General features: G+C 35.2%; 22 non-coding genes across 22 annotated transcripts; 13 read left to right on the top strand and 9 right to left on the bottom strand.

Annotated features, from left to right (window-relative positions):
• Positions 1-538: 538 nt before the first annotated feature.
• On the bottom strand, positions 539-610 carry TRNAE-UUC (transfer RNA glutamic acid (anticodon UUC)). The gene has a single exon. It is a non-coding gene; the product is annotated as a tRNA-Glu (tRNA).
• Positions 611-727: 117 nt separating this feature from the next.
• TRNAM-CAU (transfer RNA methionine (anticodon CAU)) lies at positions 728-800 on the top strand. The gene has a single exon. It is a non-coding gene; the product is annotated as a tRNA-Met (tRNA).
• A 902-nt stretch (positions 801-1702) lies between these two features.
• On the bottom strand, positions 1703-1774 carry TRNAE-UUC (transfer RNA glutamic acid (anticodon UUC)). Its single transcript has one exon. It is a non-coding gene; the product is annotated as a tRNA-Glu (tRNA).
• Positions 1775-1891: 117 nt separating this feature from the next.
• Positions 1892-1964, top strand: TRNAL-CAG (transfer RNA leucine (anticodon CAG)). Its single transcript has one exon. It is a non-coding gene; the product is annotated as a tRNA-Leu (tRNA).
• A 1061-nt stretch (positions 1965-3025) lies between these two features.
• On the top strand, positions 3026-3098 carry TRNAM-CAU (transfer RNA methionine (anticodon CAU)). The gene has a single exon. It is a non-coding gene; the product is annotated as a tRNA-Met (tRNA).
• Positions 3099-4001: 903 nt separating this feature from the next.
• TRNAE-UUC (transfer RNA glutamic acid (anticodon UUC)) lies at positions 4002-4073 on the bottom strand. The gene has a single exon. It is a non-coding gene; the product is annotated as a tRNA-Glu (tRNA).
• A 117-nt stretch (positions 4074-4190) lies between these two features.
• Positions 4191-4263, top strand: TRNAM-CAU (transfer RNA methionine (anticodon CAU)). Its single transcript has one exon. It is a non-coding gene; the product is annotated as a tRNA-Met (tRNA).
• Positions 4264-5166: 903 nt separating this feature from the next.
• Positions 5167-5238, bottom strand: TRNAE-UUC (transfer RNA glutamic acid (anticodon UUC)). Its single transcript has one exon. It is a non-coding gene; the product is annotated as a tRNA-Glu (tRNA).
• Positions 5239-5355: 117 nt separating this feature from the next.
• TRNAL-CAG (transfer RNA leucine (anticodon CAG)) lies at positions 5356-5428 on the top strand. Its single transcript has one exon. It is a non-coding gene; the product is annotated as a tRNA-Leu (tRNA).
• Positions 5429-6491: 1063 nt separating this feature from the next.
• On the top strand, positions 6492-6564 carry TRNAM-CAU (transfer RNA methionine (anticodon CAU)). Its single transcript has one exon. It is a non-coding gene; the product is annotated as a tRNA-Met (tRNA).
• Positions 6565-7466: 902 nt separating this feature from the next.
• On the bottom strand, positions 7467-7538 carry TRNAE-UUC (transfer RNA glutamic acid (anticodon UUC)). The gene has a single exon. It is a non-coding gene; the product is annotated as a tRNA-Glu (tRNA).
• Positions 7539-7655: 117 nt separating this feature from the next.
• Positions 7656-7728, top strand: TRNAM-CAU (transfer RNA methionine (anticodon CAU)). The gene has a single exon. It is a non-coding gene; the product is annotated as a tRNA-Met (tRNA).
• A 903-nt stretch (positions 7729-8631) lies between these two features.
• On the bottom strand, positions 8632-8703 carry TRNAE-UUC (transfer RNA glutamic acid (anticodon UUC)). Its single transcript has one exon. It is a non-coding gene; the product is annotated as a tRNA-Glu (tRNA).
• Positions 8704-8820: 117 nt separating this feature from the next.
• TRNAM-CAU (transfer RNA methionine (anticodon CAU)) lies at positions 8821-8893 on the top strand. The gene has a single exon. It is a non-coding gene; the product is annotated as a tRNA-Met (tRNA).
• A 1061-nt stretch (positions 8894-9954) lies between these two features.
• On the top strand, positions 9955-10027 carry TRNAM-CAU (transfer RNA methionine (anticodon CAU)). The gene has a single exon. It is a non-coding gene; the product is annotated as a tRNA-Met (tRNA).
• A 903-nt stretch (positions 10028-10930) lies between these two features.
• On the bottom strand, positions 10931-11002 carry TRNAE-UUC (transfer RNA glutamic acid (anticodon UUC)). Its single transcript has one exon. It is a non-coding gene; the product is annotated as a tRNA-Glu (tRNA).
• A 117-nt stretch (positions 11003-11119) lies between these two features.
• Positions 11120-11192, top strand: TRNAM-CAU (transfer RNA methionine (anticodon CAU)). Its single transcript has one exon. It is a non-coding gene; the product is annotated as a tRNA-Met (tRNA).
• Positions 11193-12095: 903 nt separating this feature from the next.
• Positions 12096-12167, bottom strand: TRNAE-UUC (transfer RNA glutamic acid (anticodon UUC)). The gene has a single exon. It is a non-coding gene; the product is annotated as a tRNA-Glu (tRNA).
• A 117-nt stretch (positions 12168-12284) lies between these two features.
• Positions 12285-12357, top strand: TRNAL-CAG (transfer RNA leucine (anticodon CAG)). Its single transcript has one exon. It is a non-coding gene; the product is annotated as a tRNA-Leu (tRNA).
• Positions 12358-13420: 1063 nt separating this feature from the next.
• TRNAM-CAU (transfer RNA methionine (anticodon CAU)) lies at positions 13421-13493 on the top strand. The gene has a single exon. It is a non-coding gene; the product is annotated as a tRNA-Met (tRNA).
• A 902-nt stretch (positions 13494-14395) lies between these two features.
• Positions 14396-14467, bottom strand: TRNAE-UUC (transfer RNA glutamic acid (anticodon UUC)). The gene has a single exon. It is a non-coding gene; the product is annotated as a tRNA-Glu (tRNA).
• Positions 14468-14584: 117 nt separating this feature from the next.
• TRNAM-CAU (transfer RNA methionine (anticodon CAU)) lies at positions 14585-14657 on the top strand. The gene has a single exon. It is a non-coding gene; the product is annotated as a tRNA-Met (tRNA).
• The last annotated feature ends 453 nt before the right edge of the window (positions 14658-15110 follow it).

Here is a 15110-nt window from a genome sequence, read left to right as displayed (position 1 = left end):
ATTTTGTGTTTCATGCTTTTTGCCCTGATAGAGGTACATTGCAATCTCCAAGCCTCTATTCTGTTACTTACAATATTGATAGAACATTTGGAAATTTTTCCTCTAAGAATTGGTGGAGTTTTCTGTTTCTAAGATGACATGTGCCCTCAATCTTTTGTTTATTTCTGAATGATTTCAGAGCAAGAATAGTGGGAATTGTGATAATTTATTTCTCTGAATTGGAATCAATACAGAAGAAAGTGGAGCACAAGGCATTGTTCTAGTCTTCTTTGTGATTTTATTCCCTCAGAGCTTTGCAATGCAATCATAGAGCCACAATTCCATTTCTCACAAAGATTCAGGACATCTTAAATTTTACCTGTCTTCAGTTAAAGACAAATGCTAATGGCATAAATATTGTCATAACTGGAAGAAGTAACACACATGTGCAATTGGGACCACATCAGGTACCAATCAGACAGAAGGAAACACTTGGCTGCAATTATTATCTTTTGGTCCTCTGTTTTTGAATCTGTCTTAAAACAGCAATAAGGTTGCATTCCCATACCGGGAGTCGAACCCGGGCCGCCTGGGTGAAAACCAGGAATCCTAACCGCTAGACCATATGGGAAGATGTTGATTGCGTCCTTCACTGTTTCATATAATATAAAAAAAAACATTTCACTGACATTATTTTGTTAAACAAAAATAATCCCACCATTTCAAAAATGAAGCAAATAAGGCAGGAGCCTTGTTAGCGCAGTAGGTAGCGCGTCAGTCTCATAATCTGAAGGTCGTGAGTTCAATCCTCACACAGGGCATTTTTATTGATGTTTGTTTTGAGAGCATGGCATTGCAATCTAAGAGATGCAGCACTTTGTCTAACAAACTTGACTGCATTCAAATTTTACCTTTCTTGTTGAGTGGAGTATTGTTTTTTTTTTTTTCAAAATAAGCTTTCATAACTCACGTGACCACTAATAGATTTCAGACCAGCAATATCAGAAAAGATATCAAATAATTTGTCCAAGATGGACCCTATTTATATAAAATAGTTAATAGAAATCATTTTTCATGGTCATAGTCAAAACTTTGTCCTCAGAAATCTTACTGCCAATGGATTTTAGACCTTAATTAATGGCAAAGGTGTGTTCAAATCACTTATCACATTTACAACAATTTTTTATTTTGTGTTTCATGCTTTTTGCCCTGATAGAGGTACATTGCAATCTCCAAGCCTCTATTCTGTTACTTACAATATTGATAGAACATTTGGAAATTTTTCCTCTAAGAATTGGTGGAGTTTTCTGTTTCTAAGATGACATGTGCCCTCAATCTTTTGTTTATTTCTGAATGATTTCAGAGCAAGAATAGTGGGAATTGTGATAATTTATTTCTCAGAATTGGAATCAATACAGAAGAAAGTGGAGCACAAGGCATTGTTCTAGTCTTCTTTGTGATTTGATTCCCTCAGAGCTTTGCAATGCAATCAAAGAGCCACAATTCCATTTCTCACAAAGATTCAGGACATCTTAAATTTTACCTGTCTTCAGTTAAAGACAAATGATAATGGCATAAATATTGTCATAACTGGAAGAAGCAACACACATGTGCAATTGGGACCACATCAAGTACCAATCAGACAGAAGGAAACACTTGGCTGCAATTATTATCTTTTGGTCCTCTGTTTTTGAATCTGTCTTAAAACAGCAATAGGGTTGTATTCCCATACCGGGAGTCAAACCCGGGCCGCCTGGGTGAAAACCAGGAATCCTAACCGCTAGACCATATGGGAAGATGTCGATTGCGTCCTTCACTGTTTCATATAATATAAAAAAAAACATTTCACTGACATTATTTTGTTAAACAAAAATAATCCCACCATTTCAAAAATGAAGAAAATAAAGCAGGAGCCTTGTTAGCGCAGTAGGTAGCGCGTCAGTCTCAGAATCTGAAGGTTGTGAGTTCAATCCTCACACAGGGCATTTTTATTGATGTTTGTTTTGAGAGCATGGCATTGCAATCTAAGAGATGCAGCACTTTGTCTAACAAACTTGACTGCATTCAAATTTTACCTTTCTTGTTGAGTGGAGTATTCTGTTTTTTTTTTTTCAAAATAAGCTTTCATAACTCACGTGACCACTAATAGATTTCAGACCAGCAATATCAGAAAAGATATCAAATAATTTGTCCAAGATGGACCCTATTTATATAAAATAGTTAATAGAAATCATTTTTCATGGTCATAGTCAAAACTTTGTCCTCAGAAATCTTACCGCCAATGGATTTTAGACCTTAATTAATGGCAAAGGTGTGTTCAAATCACTTATCACATTTACAACAATTTTTTATTTTGTGTTTCATGCTTTTTGCCCTGATAGAGGTACATTGCAATCTCCAAGCCTCTATTCTGTTACTTACAATATTGATAGAACATTTGGAAATTTTTCCTCTAAGAATTGGTGGAGTTTTCTGTTTCTAAGATGACATGTGCCCTCAATCTTTTGTTTATTTCTGAATGATTTCAGAGCAAGAATAGTGGGAATTGTGATAATTTATTTCTCAGAATTGGAATCAATACAGAAGAAAGTGGAGCACAAGGCATTGTTCTAGTCTTCTTTGTGATTTGATTCCCTCAGAGCTTTGCAATGCAATCAAAGAGCCACAATTCCATTTCTCACAAAGATTCAGGACATCTTAAATTTTACCTGTCTTCAGTTAAAGACAAATGATAATGGCATAAATATTGTCATAACTGGAAGAAGCAACACACATGTGCAATTGGGACCACATCAAGTACCAATCAGACAGAAGGAAACACTTGGCTGCAATTATTATCTTTTGGTCCTCTGTTTTGAATCTGTCTTAAAACAGCAATAGGGTTGTATTGGGTGAAAACCAGGAATCCTAACCGCTAGACCATATGGGAAGATGTCGATTGCGTCCTTCACTGTTTCATATAATATAAAAAAAAACATTTCACTGACATTATTTTGTTAAACAAAAATAATCCCACCATGTCAAAAATGAAGTAAATAAGGCAGGAGCCTTGTTAGCGCAGTAGGTAGCGCGTCAGTCTCATAATCTGAAGGTCGTGAGTTCAATCCTCACACAGGGCATTTTTATTGATGTTTGTTTTGAGAGCATGGCATTGCAATCTAAGAGATGCAGCACTTTGTCTAACAAACTTGACTGCATTCAAATTTTACCTTTCTTGTTGATTGGAGTATTCTGTTTTTTTTTTTTCAAAATAAGCTTTCATAACTCACGTGACCACTAATAGATTTCAGACCAGCAATATCAGAAAAGATATCAAATAATTTGTCCAAGATGGACCCTATTTATATAAAATAGTTAATAGAAATCATTTTTCATGGTCATAGTCAAAACTTTGTCCTCAGAAATCTTACCGCCAATGGATTTTAGACCTTAATTAATGGCAAAGGTGTGTTCAAATCACTTATCACATTTACAACAATTTTTTATTTTGTGTTTCATGCTTTTTGCCCTGATAGAGGTACATTGCAATCTCCAAGCCTCTATTCTGTTACTTACAATATTGATAGAACATTTGGAAATTTTTCCTCTAAGAATTGGTGGAGTTTTCTGTTTCTAAGATGACATGTGCCCTCAATCTTTTGTTTATTTCTGAATGATTTCAGAGCAAGAATAGTGGGAATTGTGATAATTTATTTCTCTGAATTGGAATCAATACAGAAGAAAGTGGAGCACAAGGCATTGTTCTAGTCTTCTTTGTGATTTGATTCCCTCAGAGCTTTGCAATGCAATCAAAGAGCCACAATTCCATTTCTCACAAAGATTCAGGACATCTTAAATTTTACCTGTCTTCAGTTAAAGACAAATGATAATGGCATAAATATTGTCATAACTGGAAGAAGCAACACACATGTGCAATTGGGACCACATCAAGTACCAATCAGACAGAAGGAAACACTTGGCTGCAATTATTATCTTTTGGTCCTCTGTTTTTGAATCTGTCTTAAAACAGCAATAGGGTTGTATTCCCATACCGGGAGTCAAACCCGGGCCGCCTGGGAGAAAACCAGGAATCCTAACCGCTAGACCATATGGGAAGATGTCGATTGCGTCCTTCACTGTTTCATATAATATAAAAAAAAACATTTCACTGACATTATTTTGTTAAACAAAAATAATCCCACCATGTCAAAAATGAAGTAAATAAGGCAGGAGCCTTGTTAGCGCAGTAGGTAGCGCGTCTGTCTCATAATCTGAAGGTCGTGAGTTCAATCCTCACACAGGGCATTTTTATTGATGTTTGTTTTGAGAGCATGGCATTGCAATCTAAGAGATGCAGCACTTTGTCTAACAAACTTGACTGCATTCAAATTTTACCTTTCTTGTTGAGTGGAGTATTCTGTTTTTTTTTTTTCAAAATAAGCTTTCATAACTCACGTGACCACTAATAGATTTCAGACCAGCAATATCAGAAAAGATATCAAATAATTTGTCCAAGATGAACCCTATTTATATAAAATAGTTAATAGAAATCATTTTTCATGGTCATAGTCAAAACTTTGTCCTCAGAAATCTTACCGCCAATGGATTTTAGACCTTAATTAATGGCAAAGGTGTGTTCAAATCACTTATCACATTTACAACAATTTTTTATTTTGTGTTTCATGCTTTTTGCCCTGATAGAGGTACATTGCAATCTCCAAGCCTCTATTCTGTTACTTACAATATTGATAGAACATTTGGAAATTTTTCCTCTAAGAATTGGTGGAGTTTTCTGTTTCTAAGATGACATGTGCCCTCAATCTTTTGTTTATTTCTGAATGATTTCAGAGCAAGAATAGTGGGAATTGTGATAATTTATTTCTCTGAATTGGAATCAATACAGAAGAAAGTGGAGCACAAGGCATTGTTCTAGTCTTCTTTGTGATTTGATTCCCTCAGAGCTTTGCAATGCAATCAAAGAGCCACAATTCCATTTCTCACAAAGATTCAGGACATCTTAAATTTTACCTGTCTTCAGTTAAAGACAAATGATAATGGCATAAATATTGTCATAACTGGAAGAAGCAACACACATGTGCAATTGGGACCACATCAAGTACCAATCAGACAGAAGGAAACACTTGGCTGCAATTATTATCTTTTGGTCCTCTGTTTTTGAATCTGTCTTAAAACAGCAATAGGGTTGTATTCCCATACCGGGAGTCAAACCCGGGCCGCCTGGGTGAAAACCAGGAATCCTAACCGCTAGACCATATGGGAAGATGTCGATTGCGTCCTTCACTGTTTCATATAATATAAAAAAAAACATTTCACTGACATTATTTTGTTAAACAAAAATAATCCCACCATTTCAAAAATGAAGAAAATAAAGCAGGAGCCTTGTTAGCGCAGTAGGTAGCGCGTCAGTCTCAGAATCTGAAGGTTGTGAGTTCAATCCTCACACAGGGCATTTTTATTGATGTTTGTTTTGAGAGCATGGCATTGCAATCTAAGAGATGCAGCACTTTGTCTAACAAACTTGACTGCATTCAAATTTTACCTTTCTTGTTGAGTGGAGTATTCTGTTTTTTTTTTTTCAAAATAAGCTTTCATAACTCACGTGACCACTAATAGATTTCAGACCAGCAATATCAGAAAAGATATCAAATAATTTGTCCAAGATGGACCCTATTTATATAAAATAGTTAATAGAAATCATTTTTCATGGTCATAGTCAAAACTTTGTCCTCAGAAATCTTACCGCCAATGGATTTTAGACCTTAATTAATGGCAAAGGTGTGTTCAAATCACTTATCACATTTACAACAATTTTTTATTTTGTGTTTCATGCTTTTTGCCCTGATAGAGGTACATTGCAATCTCCAAGCCTCTATTCTGTTACTTACAATATTGATAGAACATTTGGAAATTTTTCCTCTAAGAATTGGTGGAGTTTTCTGTTTCTAAGATGACATGTGCCCTCAATCTTTTGTTTATTTCTGAATGATTTCAGAGCAAGAATAGTGGGAATTGTGATAATTTATTTCTCTGAATTGGAATCAATACAGAAGAAAGTGGAGCACAAGGCATTGTTCTAGTCTTCTTTGTGATTTGATTCCCTCAGAGCTTTGCAATGCAATCAAAGAGCCACAATTCCATTTCTCACAAAGATTCAGGACATCTTAAATTTTACCTGTCTTCAGTTAAAGACAAATGATAATGGCATAAATATTGTCATAACTGGAAGAAGCAACACACATGTGCAATTGGGACCACATCAAGTACCAATCAGACAGAAGGAAACACTTGGCTGCAATTATTATCTTTTGGTCCTCTGTTTTTGAATCTGTCTTAAAACAGCAATAGGGTTGTATTGGGTGAAAACCAGGAATCCTAACCGCTAGACCATATGGGAAGATGTCGATTGCGTCCTTCACTGTTTCATATAATATAAAAAAAAAACATTTCACTGACATTATTTTGTTAAACAAAAATAATCCCACCATTTCAAAAATGAAGCAAATAAGGCAGGAGCCTTGTTAGCGCAGTAGGTAGCGCGTCAGTCTCATAATCTGAAGGTCGTGAGTTCAATCCTCACACAGGGCATTTTTATTGATGTTTGTTTTGAGAGCATGGCATTGCAATCTAAGAGATGCAGCACTTTGTCTAACAAACTTGACTGCATTCAAATTTTACCTTTCTTGTTGAGTGGAGTATTGTTTTTTTTTTTTTCAAAATAAGCTTTCATAACTCACGTGACCACTAATAGATTTCAGACCAGCAATATCAGAAAAGATATCAAATAATTTGTCCAAGATGGACCCTATTTATATAAAATAGTTAATAGAAATCATTTTTCATGGTCATAGTCAAAACTTTGTCCTCAGAAATCTTACTGCCAATGGATTTTAGACCTTAATTAATGGCAAAGGTGTGTTCAAATCACTTATCACATTTACAACAATTTTTTATTTTGTGTTTCATGCTTTTTGCCCTGATAGAGGTACATTGCAATCTCCAAGCCTCTATTCTGTTACTTACAATATTGATAGAACATTTGGAAATTTTTCCTCTAAGAATTGGTGGAGTTTTCTGTTTCTAAGATGACATGTGCCCTCAATCTTTTGTTTATTTCTGAATGATTTCAGAGCAAGAATAGTGGGAATTGTGATAATTTATTTCTCAGAATTGGAATCAATACAGAAGAAAGTGGAGCACAAGGCATTGTTCTAGTCTTCTTTGTGATTTGATTCCCTCAGAGCTTTGCAATGCAATCAAAGAGCCACAATTCCATTTCTCACAAAGATTCAGGACATCTTAAATTTTACCTGTCTTCAGTTAAAGACAAATGATAATGGCATAAATATTGTCATAACTGGAAGAAGCAACACACATGTGCAATTGGGACCACATCAAGTACCAATCAGACAGAAGGAAACACTTGGCTGCAATTATTATCTTTTGGTCCTCTGTTTTTGAATCTGTCTTAAAACAGCAATAGGGTTGTATTCCCATACCGGGAGTCAAACCCGGGCCGCCTGGGAGAAAACCAGGAATCCTAACCGCTAGACCATATGGGAAGATGTCGATTGCGTCCTTCACTGTTTCATATAATATAAAAAAAAACATTTCACTGACATTATTTTGTTAAACAAAAATAATCCCACCATGTCAAAAATGAAGTAAATAAGGCAGGAGCCTTGTTAGCGCAGTAGGTAGCGCGTCTGTCTCATAATCTGAAGGTCGTGAGTTCAATCCTCACACAGGGCATTTTTATTGATGTTTGTTTTGAGAGCATGGCATTGCAATCTAAGAGATGCAGCACTTTGTCTAACAAACTTGACTGCATTCAAATTTTACCTTTCTTGTTGAGTGGAGTATTCTGTTTTTTTTTTTTCAAAATAAGCTTTCATAACTCACGTGACCACTAATAGATTTCAGACCAGCAATATCAGAAAAGATATCAAATAATTTGTCCAAGATGAACCCTATTTATATAAAATAGTTAATAGAAATCATTTTTCATGGTCATAGTCAAAACTTTGTCCTCAGAAATCTTACCGCCAATGGATTTTAGACCTTAATTAATGGCAAAGGTGTGTTCAAATCACTTATCACATTTACAACAATTTTTTATTTTGTGTTTCATGCTTTTTGCCCTGATAGAGGTACATTGCAATCTCCAAGCCTCTATTCTGTTACTTACAATATTGATAGAACATTTGGAAATTTTTCCTCTAAGAATTGGTGGAGTTTTCTGTTTCTAAGATGACATGTGCCCTCAATCTTTTGTTTATTTCTGAATGATTTCAGAGCAAGAATAGTGGGAATTGTGATAATTTATTTCTCTGAATTGGAATCAATACAGAAGAAAGTGGAGCACAAGGCATTGTTCTAGTCTTCTTTGTGATTTGATTCCCTCAGAGCTTTGCAATGCAATCAAAGAGCCACAATTCCATTTCTCACAAAGATTCAGGACATCTTAAATTTTACCTGTCTTCAGTTAAAGACAAATGATAATGGCATAAATATTGTCATAACTGGAAGAAGCAACACACATGTGCAATTGGGACCACATCAAGTACCAATCAGACAGAAGGAAACACTTGGCTGCAATTATTATCTTTTGGTCCTCTGTTTTTGAATCTGTCTTAAAACAGCAATAGGGTTGTATTCCCATACCGGGAGTCAAACCCGGGCCGCCTGGGAGAAAACCAGGAATCCTAACCGCTAGACCATATGGGAAGATGTCGATTGCGTCCTTCACTGTTTCATATAATATAAAAAAAAACATTTCACTGACATTATTTTGTTAAACAAAAATAATCCCACCATGTCAAAAATGAAGTAAATAAGGCAGGAGCCTTGTTAGCGCAGTAGGTAGCGCGTCTGTCTCATAATCTGAAGGTCGTGAGTTCAATCCTCACACAGGGCATTTTTATTGATGTTTGTTTTGAGAGCATGGCATTGCAATCTAAGAGATGCAGCACTTTGTCTAACAAACTTGACTGCATTCAAATTTTACCTTTCTTGTTGAGTGGAGTATTCTGTTTTTTTTTTTTCAAAATAAGCTTTCATAACTCACGTGACCACTAATAGATTTCAGACCAGCAATATCAGAAAAGATATCAAATAATTTGTCCAAGATGGACCCTATTTATATAAAATAGTTAATAGAAATCATTTTTCATGGTCATAGTCAAAACTTTGTCCTCAGAAATCTTACCGCCAATGGATTTTAGACCTTAATTAATGGCAAAGGTGTGTTCAAATCACTTATCACATTTACAACAATTTTTTATTTTGTGTTTCATGCTTTTTGCCCTGATAGAGGTACATTGCAATCTCCAAGCCTCTATTCTGTTACTTACAATATTGATAGAACATTTGGAAATTTTTCCTCTAAGAATTGGTGGAGTTTTCTGTTTCTAAGATGACATGTGCCCTCAATCTTTTGTTTATTTCTGAATGATTTCAGAGCAAGAATAGTGGGAATTGTGATAATTTATTTCTCAGAATTGGAATCAATACAGAAGAAAGTGGAGCACAAGGCATTGTTCTAGTCTTCTTTGTGATTTGATTCCCTCAGAGCTTTGCAATGCAATCAAAGAGCCACAATTCCATTTCTCACAAAGATTCAGGACATCTTAAATTTTACCTGTCTTCAGTTAAAGACAAATGATAATGGCATAAATATTGTCATAACTGGAAGAAGCAACACACATGTGCAATTGGGACCACATCAAGTACCAATCAGACAGAAGGAAACACTTGGCTGCAATTATTATCTTTTGGTCCTCTGTTTTGAATCTGTCTTAAAACAGCAATAGGGTTGTATTGGGTGAAAACCAGGAATCCTAACCGCTAGACCATATGGGAAGATGTCGATTGCGTCCTTCACTGTTTCATATAATATAAAAAAAAACATTTCACTGACATTATTTTGTTAAACAAAAATAATCCCACCATGTCAAAAATGAAGTAAATAAGGCAGGAGCCTTGTTAGCGCAGTAGGTAGCGCGTCAGTCTCATAATCTGAAGGTCGTGAGTTCAATCCTCACACAGGGCATTTTTATTGATGTTTGTTTTGAGAGCATGGCATTGCAATCTAAGAGATGCAGCACTTTGTCTAACAAACTTGACTGCATTCAAATTTTACCTTTCTTGTTGATTGGAGTATTCTGTTTTTTTTTTTTCAAAATAAGCTTTCATAACTCACGTGACCACTAATAGATTTCAGACCAGCAATATCAGAAAAGATATCAAATAATTTGTCCAAGATGGACCCTATTTATATAAAATAGTTAATAGAAATCATTTTTCATGGTCATAGTCAAAACTTTGTCCTCAGAAATCTTACCGCCAATGGATTTTAGACCTTAATTAATGGCAAAGGTGTGTTCAAATCACTTATCACATTTACAACAATTTTTTATTTTGTGTTTCATGCTTTTTGCCCTGATAGAGGTACATTGCAATCTCCAAGCCTCTATTCTGTTACTTACAATATTGATAGAACATTTGGAAATTTTTCCTCTAAGAATTGGTGGAGTTTTCTGTTTCTAAGATGACATGTGCCCTCAATCTTTTGTTTATTTCTGAATGATTTCAGAGCAAGAATAGTGGGAATTGTGATAATTTATTTCTCTGAATTGGAATCAATACAGAAGAAAGTGGAGCACAAGGCATTGTTCTAGTCTTCTTTGTGATTTGATTCCCTCAGAGCTTTGCAATGCAATCAAAGAGCCACAATTCCATTTCTCACAAAGATTCAGGACATCTTAAATTTTACCTGTCTTCAGTTAAAGACAAATGATAATGGCATAAATATTGTCATAACTGGAAGAAGCAACACACATGTGCAATTGGGACCACATCAAGTACCAATCAGACAGAAGGAAACACTTGGCTGCAATTATTATCTTTTGGTCCTCTGTTTTTGAATCTGTCTTAAAACAGCAATAGGGTTGTATTCCCATACCGGGAGTCAAACCCGGGCCGCCTGGGAGAAAACCAGGAATCCTAACCGCTAGACCATATGGGAAGATGTCGATTGCGTCCTTCACTGTTTCATATAATATAAAAAAAAACATTTCACTGACATTATTTTGTTAAACAAAAATAATCCCACCATGTCAAAAATGAAGTAAATAAGGCAGGAGCCTTGTTAGCGCAGTAGGTAGCGCGTCTGTCTCATAATCTGAAGGTCGTGAGTTCAATCCTCACACAGGGCATTTTTATTGATGTTTGTTTTGAGAGCATGGCATTGCAATCTAAGAGATGCAGCACTTTGTCTAACAAACTTGACTGCATTCAAATTTTACCTTTCTTGTTGAGTGGAGTATTCTGTTTTTTTTTTTTCAAAATAAGCTTTCATAACTCACGTGACCACTAATAGATTTCAGACCAGCAATATCAGAAAAGATATCAAATAATTTGTCCAAGATGAACCCTATTTATATAAAATAGTTAATAGAAATCATTTTTCATGGTCATAGTCAAAACTTTGTCCTCAGAAATCTTACCGCCAATGGATTTTAGACCTTAATTAATGGCAAAGGTGTGTTCAAATCACTTATCACATTTACAACAATTTTTTATTTTGTGTTTCATGCTTTTTGCCCTGATAGAGGTACATTGCAATCTCCAAGCCTCTATTCTGTTACTTACAATATTGATAGAACATTTGGAAATTTTTCCTCTAAGAATTGGTGGAGTTTTCTGTTTCTAAGATGACATGTGCCCTCAATCTTTTGTTTATTTCTGAATGATTTCAGAGCAAGAATAGTGGGAATTGTGATAATTTATTTCTCTGAATTGGAATCAATACAGAAGAAAGTGGAGCACAAGGCATTGTTCTAGTCTTCTTTGTGATTTGATTCCCTCAGAGCTTTGCAATGCAATCAAAGAGCCACAATTCCATTTCTCACAAAGATTCAGGACATCTTAAATTTTACCTGTCTTCAGTTAAAGACAAATGATAATGGCATAAATATTGTCATAACTGGAAGAAGCAACACACATGTGCAATTGGGACCACATCAAGTACCAATCAGACAGAAGGAAACACTTGGCTGCAATTATTATCTTTTGGTCCTCTGTTTTTGAATCTGTCTTAAAACAGCAATAGGGTTGTATTCCCATACCGGGAGTCAAACCCGGGCCGCCTGGGTGAAAACCAGGAATCCTAACCGCTAGACCATATGGGAAGATGTCGATTGCGTCCTTCACTGTTTCATATAATATAAAAAAAAACATTTCACTGACATTATTTTGTTAAACAAAAATAATCCCACCATTTCAAAAATGAAGAAAATAAAGCAGGAGCCTTGTTAGCGCAGTAGGTAGCGCGTCAGTCTCAGAATCTGAAGGTTGTGAGTTCAATCCTCACACAGGGCATTTTTATTGATGTTTGTTTTGAGAGCATGGCATTGCAATCTAAGAGATGCAGCACTTTGTCTAACAAACTTGACTGCATTCAAATTTTACCTTTCTTGTTGAGTGGAGTATTCTGTTTTTTTTTTTTCAAAATAAGCTTTCATAACTCACGTGACCACTAATAGATTTCAGACCAGCAATATCAGAAAAGATATCAAATAATTTGTCCAAGATGGACCCTATTTATATAAAATAGTTAATAGAAATCATTTTTCATGGTCATAGTCAAAACTTTGTCCTCAGAAATCTTACCGCCAATGGATTTTAGACCTTAATTAATGGCAAAGGTGTGTTCAAATCACTTATCACATTTACAACAATTTTTTATTTTGTGTTTCATGCTTTTTGCCCTGATAGAGGTACATTGCAATCTCCAAGCCTCTATTCTGTTACTTACAATATTGATAGAACATTTGGAAATTTTTCCTCTAAGAATTGGTGGAGTTTTCTGTTTCTAAGATGACATGTGCCCTCAATCTTTTGTTTATTTCTGAATGATTTCAGAGCAAGAATAGTGGGAATTGTGATAATTTATTTCTCTGAATTGGAATCAATACAGAAGAAAGTGGAGCACAAGGCATTGTTCTAGTCTTCTTTGTGATTTGATTCCCTCAGAGCTTTGCAATGCAATCAAAGAGCCACAATTCCATTTCTCACAAAGATTCAGGACATCTTAAATTTTACCTGTCTTCAGTTAAAGACAAATGATAATGGCATAAATATTGTCATAACTGGAAGAAGCAACACACATGTGCAATTGGGACCACATCAAGTACCAATCAGACAGAAGGAAACACTTGGCTGCAATTATTATCTTTTGGTCCTCTGTTTTTGAATCTGTCTTAAAACAGCAATAGGGTTGTATTGGGTGAAAACCAGGAATCCTAACCGCTAGACCATATGGGAAGATGTCGATTGCGTCCTTCACTGTTTCATATAATATAAAAAAAAAACATTTCACTGACATTATTTTGTTAAACAAAAATAATCCCACCATTTCAAAAATGAAGCAAATAAGGCAGGAGCCTTGTTAGCGCAGTAGGTAGCGCGTCAGTCTCATAATCTGAAGGTCGTGAGTTCAATCCTCACACAGGGCATTTTTATTGATGTTTGTTTTGAGAGCATGGCATTGCAATCTAAGAGATGCAGCACTTTGTCTAACAAACTTGACTGCATTCAAATTTTACCTTTCTTGTTGAGTGGAGTATTGTTTTTTTTTTTTTCAAAATAAGCTTTCATAACTCACGTGACCACTAATAGATTTCAGACCAGCAATATCAGAAAAGATATCAAATAATTTGTCCAAGATGGACCCTATTTATATAAAATAGTTAATAGAAATCATTTTTCATGGTCATAGTCAAAACTTTGTCCTCAGAAATCTTACTGCCAATGGATTTTAGACCTTAATTAATGGCAAAGGTGTGTTCAAATCACTTATCACATTTACAACAATTTTTTATTTTGTGTTTCATGCTTTTTGCCCTGATAGAGGTACATTGCAATCTCCAAGCCTCTATTCTGTTACTTACAATATTGATAGAACATTTGGAAATTTTTCCTCTAAGAATTGGTGGAGTTTTCTGTTTCTAAGATGACATGTGCCCTCAATCTTTTGTTTATTTCTGAATGATTTCAGAGCAAGAATAGTGGGAATTGTGATAATTTATTTCTCAGAATTGGAATCAATACAGAAGAAAGTGGAGCACAAGGCATTGTTCTAGTCTTCTTTGTGATTTGATTCCCTCAGAGCTTTGCAATGCAATCAAAGAGCCACAATTCCATTTCTCACAAAGATTCAGGACATCTTAAATTTTACCTGTCTTCAGTTAAAGACAAATGATAATGGCATAAATATTGTCATAACTGGAAGAAGCAACACACATGTGCAATTGGGACCACATCAAGTACCAATCAGACAGAAGGAAACACTTGGCTGCAATTATTATCTTTTGGTCCTCTGTTTTTGAATCTGTCTTAAAACAGCAATAGGGTTGTATTCCCATACCGGGAGTCAAACCCGGGCCGCCTGGGAGAAAACCAGGAATCCTAACCGCTAGACCATATGGGAAGATGTCGATTGCGTCCTTCACTGTTTCATATAATATAAAAAAAAACATTTCACTGACATTATTTTGTTAAACAAAAATAATCCCACCATGTCAAAAATGAAGTAAATAAGGCAGGAGCCTTGTTAGCGCAGTAGGTAGCGCGTCTGTCTCATAATCTGAAGGTCGTGAGTTCAATCCTCACACAGGGCATTTTTATTGATGTTTGTTTTGAGAGCATGGCATTGCAATCTAAGAGATGCAGCACTTTGTCTAACAAACTTGACTGCATTCAAATTTTACCTTTCTTGTTGAGTGGAGTATTCTGTTTTTTTTTTTTCAAAATAAGCTTTCATAACTCACGTGACCACTAATAGATTTCAGACCAGCAATATCAGAAAAGATATCAAATAATTTGTCCAAGATGAACCCTATTTATATAAAATAGTTAATAGAAATCATTTTTCATGGTCATAGTCAAAACTTTGTCCTCAGAAATCTTACCGCCAATGGATTTTAGACCTTAATTAATGGCAAAGGTGTGTTCAAATCACTTATCACATTTACAACAATTTTTTATTTTGTGTTTCATGCTTTTTGCCCTGATAGAGGTACATTGCAATCTCCAAGCCTCTATTCTGTTACTTACAATATTGATAGAACATT

The sequence above is a fragment of the Taudactylus pleione genome, unplaced genomic scaffold (assembly GCF_031769625.1).
Source record: "Taudactylus pleione unplaced genomic scaffold, aTauple2 ptg000248l, whole genome shotgun sequence".
Taxonomy (NCBI): Eukaryota; Metazoa; Chordata; class Amphibia; order Anura; family Myobatrachidae; genus Taudactylus; species Taudactylus pleione.
This window is presented reverse-complemented; position numbering and strand designations above follow the sequence as displayed.